This window comes from Thalassophryne amazonica, chromosome 18 (assembly GCF_902500255.1).
Source record: "Thalassophryne amazonica chromosome 18, fThaAma1.1, whole genome shotgun sequence".
Classification (NCBI taxonomy): domain Eukaryota; kingdom Metazoa; phylum Chordata; class Actinopteri; order Batrachoidiformes; family Batrachoididae; genus Thalassophryne; species Thalassophryne amazonica.
This window is the reverse complement of record NC_047120.1, coordinates 27,844,614-27,849,596: the sequence shown is the minus strand read 5'-3', so window position 1 is coordinate 27,849,596 and position 4,983 is coordinate 27,844,614.

Sequence of the window (4,983 nt, the reverse complement as noted above, 5' to 3'; positions counted from 1 at the left end):
GATCGTAAAAACTGTTCAATCCACAGACGGGCCTTCTTCTTTTTCTTCTTCTATGGTGTTTAACGGCAGCCGGCATCCTTATTATTGCATTGCTGCCACCTTCTGCATCAGTCCGTTATAGCAGTACTAAATCCTCTCGATGAGTCCAGTATCTTTCAAGAATTTAAAAAGGCAACACTTTCCCCTCCCAACTGACCCTATGTCTATATTACTTCCTACACAAACTTCTTTCAGGACTATCCTTCTAAATTCTGAGAGAAGCTCTTGCCTTTCTGTGGAATGTTTTTTTTTTTTTCAATACACAAGGACATGATGCACTGTCTTTGGCTGTGGACATTCCAGAAATAGTCCATCCTGATATTTTCATAAGAGGAAGAAAGTATTGTTCAAAAAAGTATAACCAATTCTCAGTTTAGCAATAGTGACTTTATCCTTTATTTCCCACACTCTTCTTCCACAACTATTTCTTGAACCTGTCACTCTACTAGCTGTTGAAAATAAATGTCTACTTCTGCTTCCAGTTGCTGCTGTTCATTCGGCTGCTCCCGGTTTTGTTCGGGGTTGCCACAGTGGATACAGCCAAATCCGCATTGGTAATTGGCACAAGTTTTACGCCGGATGCCCTTCCTGACGCAACTCCATTCATTAAAAATGAATTAAAAAAATTAAAATACATAATTAAAAACAGAAGTAAAATAATAAAACAGATTAAAAAATAAAAACTATTCATGAGAAAGAGAATAAAAATGGGTTTTCAGTCTTGACTTAAAAATGTCCACGGACTCCAACTGCCTCACGGTCGCAGGAAGACTGTTCCACAAGGTGGGTGCACAATGAGAAAAGGCTCTTTGACCTGCTGACTTCTTCTTCACCCTGGGAACACAGAGACGTCCCCCATTTTGAGAAGCATTTTGGCTGTAGACCAGTTAACAGTAGCAAGTTGAAGGGAACAGTGTGGACAGTGCATTTCCCAAACAAATATCAATGATCAGGCTGGTGTGTCCAGTGGGTGGTCAACTAAATATAACCTCAGCCCTTTTTATTCCTCCTAATCCCTTCTGTGTCTTGATTCAGTTTGCTCATATTGTGGAGAAAAAAAAAAAATACATCCATTGTGTGGCAGTTCAAAAAAAGTTCAAACCACAATGTACTTCAGTGTCCTTGCACCACTTTTTGACTAGACACTGCAATCCCATGGGCTCAGAAAAACCACTTCTTCCTGCCACCACTAATCTCAAAAACTTTAAATATTGAATCATCATTGTGCACAGACCCCTGGACAAATATGTCACACCTGTGACCTAAAGCTTAAAAAATAAAAAAATAATTAAAGCTGGCAGAGATAAATTGTTTTGTTGAAGAGGCACTGAAGTTTGAATACGAAATTTGTCTACATTATAAATGGGAAAAAGACTATTTCAAAAGCAAATTCCATAAGAAGATTATAAACTGCCAAAGAAGGCACCAGCACGCAATATGAATAAGCTTAAGTGTGATGATATGACAGGGTTACTGTGGTCACATGACAGTGACCTGCTTTCTCTGCATGAGACATTGTGTAGGGAAAACAAACGTTCATATTTTTCATGACCACAGCAACCAAATGAGAAATATATTTACCCAGAGCAATATGTAAATCTTTAAGTCCTCGTTCAGTAAGTGAGTTGGTATGCTCCAACTGCTGACGGCGAGGGAGGGAGCTCATAGATTTATCTTACTTTTATAATTTTATTTAGCACTAAGTCATTATGTTAGGTTGACCACGATATTGTTTTGTCTTTTTTTTTCTATAAACAAATGCGTGATATTTTATGTAACTTATTTTCGTGAGAACGTTGAGTATTTTGGTCAGTGAACACCCCTTGCCGTGTTGTGGTACGTGCGCATTAGAAGTTCTCGAGAGACAACGTTTAACGGAATTGTAACGATAATTGCTTTGTCATGATATTTTGAAGAGTTATGTAAGATGCAGAAATCACAAGTCTGTACTGTAGAGTGTTTTGACATTACTTCACAAGGTTAGCACTGCATCGTTTCCTACTGTGTTCTTTTGAAGTGCTTCGGCTCGTGTGATGTCACGCCAAACGTCGCAAGGCATTATGGAACATGTAGTTTTTCCTCTGTGGTTTGTATAAAACGAATGTAAGGTGTATTTTCACTTATCTAATGTTGGGTGTGTGTGTGTGTGTGTGTGTGCGTGTGTGTGTGTGTGTGTGTGTGTGTGTGTGTGTGTGTGTGTGTGTGTGTGTGTGTGTGTGTGTGTGTGTGTGTGTGTGTGTGCGCACAGAAGGTTAATGTGCTTACTCTGTGATGAATTAAATGTGTGAGACAGGGCATATTTTTTTTATTTTTGTCAGTTGTTCTACTTTATTTTTTGCATCCTTTACAGTATTTTGAGAGGAGAGAAGGATGTGAATTGATGCAGCCCTGTCACATGTTGTGTCATTACAGGTATGATTGGGAAAAAATATATTACCACTATACGATCAACGCGCTCTTCCCTCTGACCTTGTCTGGGAACGCGCTCTCTGTCTGACCGTGTCTGGGAACGCGCTCTCTGTCTGACCGTGTCTGGGAACGCACTCTCCGTCTGACCGTGTCTGGGAACACGCTCTCCCTCTGACCATGTCTGGAAACGCATTTTTCCTCTGACCATGTCTGGGAGAGTCAACCAGCTGCTGTGTGATGACCGACTTCCAGGGTTGACTTGATTTGAAAGACTATATTTCTGCTGAATAAAGCATCATTTTTTTTCTTCTTTCAAATATTACAGTGTGAATTCACCCCAGAATCAAACCTCCATACTTTTGCACAACAACTCTGCACATAGATCACACAGCTGTAGTGTAAATAGTTAGTATATTGGCCTAGTTCTGTTGTACTGTATATAGTTAGTTATATGTGTATATTGAGTATGAGAAGAATCACTCATTTGAGATCTAAAATTTTTTATTTAACATTTGTGAATGACACTAACATTTAGTAAATATTTAATAACTTGATAGCACATGTCAGTTTTTTTATTATTATTATTTACAATTGGTAAGCTAAATGTACAGCTGAGAAGTGGAGACCAATGTTTTCTGCTTTGCAGTTATTGTGTAGCTTTCTGCACCAACACTGGTATGACAAGGGTGAACCTCTTGGCACAGGTCCGAAGTCTGAACCTACAGTCCACCATGGACAGCTCAGACAGGCCACGCAGCACTGAGGTGATCAGTGGTTACAGTCTGATAGAGGTGGGCGGATCGATCCTAATATCGATAATATCGATACCAACGCTGGTATTGATATTGAATGATCCTCATGTAAAAAGATCGATACTCAAGCTTTTTTCTCTCCCGCACGTACTGACTGCTGCGCATGCAGATTCATCAAAGTCTACTCTCTGTCTGTAAGAGCAGCGCTGCGCTGTGTCACACAACACAGAGCAAGGCACCCTCCAACCTCTGTTTTTTTGTTGTTGCGCGGTCACGTGGCTCAGCGGCACCAGCCAACAACCATGCAGGTAGGCTCTGCCTGGCCCGCCCATGCAGCACTCTCCTCAAGTCAGCCCTCTACCTCAGGAGATTTTGTATTAAGTTGTGTTAAGTGATATTTTTTAAACAAAAATGTTGATTGTGATAATAAAGTATTTTGTTGTCATGTACAATGTTTGGTGAAATTTTATCCTAGGTCTTTTGGATCCTTTGGATCTATGAAGCTTAAATATGAAAAAGTATCGGTATCGATATCGGCGATACTGGGCCTGTATTTACTTGGTATGGGATCAATACCAAAATTCCCGTTATCACCCACCTCTACAGTCTGAGGCTGTTCACTCCTTCACCAAGAGACAGTGTGTCAGAGCGGTGTCCTGAAATAAATTAAGCAACATAAATAAATTAATTAATTCACTGATCTTCCACGCATCTCTTGCAGCTTGTTTTGATTTTCGATTCTGATGTCAACAGTTATTCTTGAAAACCACTGACTTCAATGTTTTATTTACTACATCAATATGAACAATAAGTGGCAAAATACAGCAATGAACATTATTATACACGAACCAACAGTTTAAGAGTGTCATCACCTGTGTGTGTTTGGTTAGAGTGTTGATTTGCAGACACTCCTGGCTGATGGCTTTGGTCTCCTCACAGCCACGTCCTGAACTGGCTCTGCATGAATCCTCTGGGAATGATATTAACAAGTAGACATGAGTGGAATAATGTCCTGTAAGAACTCAACATCAAGTTCAGAAAAAAATCTAACAGCCCAAAGTCTATTTTTATTTGCCTTTGGGTCTGTACAAATTGTTTTATAAAGTGGTTATTGATTAATTTTCTGATTTGTTTTAACCTCCATGTCAGTGATGTTGGATACTGATAAAATAAATAATACATCAAACACAGAGATGTGCATGTACTGTAGATACATTTATACTGGACTATGGATTTCTGCAATTCATAGACTGATGATAGAATAAAATTAATTGACAGATAAAATTAATTCATGATGCACTGCAACACAAGGACCATGAAATAATTAATTAAATAGTGAAATAATTATATATGTTTTTGACCATGAAATAATTAAATAGTGAAATAATTATTTATGTATTTAATTCCAATTTTAATGAATTAATGGCACATTTAAGTAATTATTCTCCATTTAAATTAATTCATGACATTTAATTAATTAATGACATTCAATTAATTATTTAATGACATATTTATTTATTTAACTTTGGCACTCTTATTCCTCCATAAGCTCATGTCATTCTCGAGGATTCACAGCCCTGGTTCTTCTTTCCTGAAGCTTGTGGCCATCAGAAAGACAAGATTTATTTATTTATTTATTTTTTTTATTAAACACAATAAAACAATATAGAAAACATACATCCTCTTGTGAGGACTATACATTTTCATACAATAAAAGTGTTGTCAAAAATACAGAGAAATACAAAGTAAGAATTACAAAACTAAAAGAAGAAAGAAAATACAT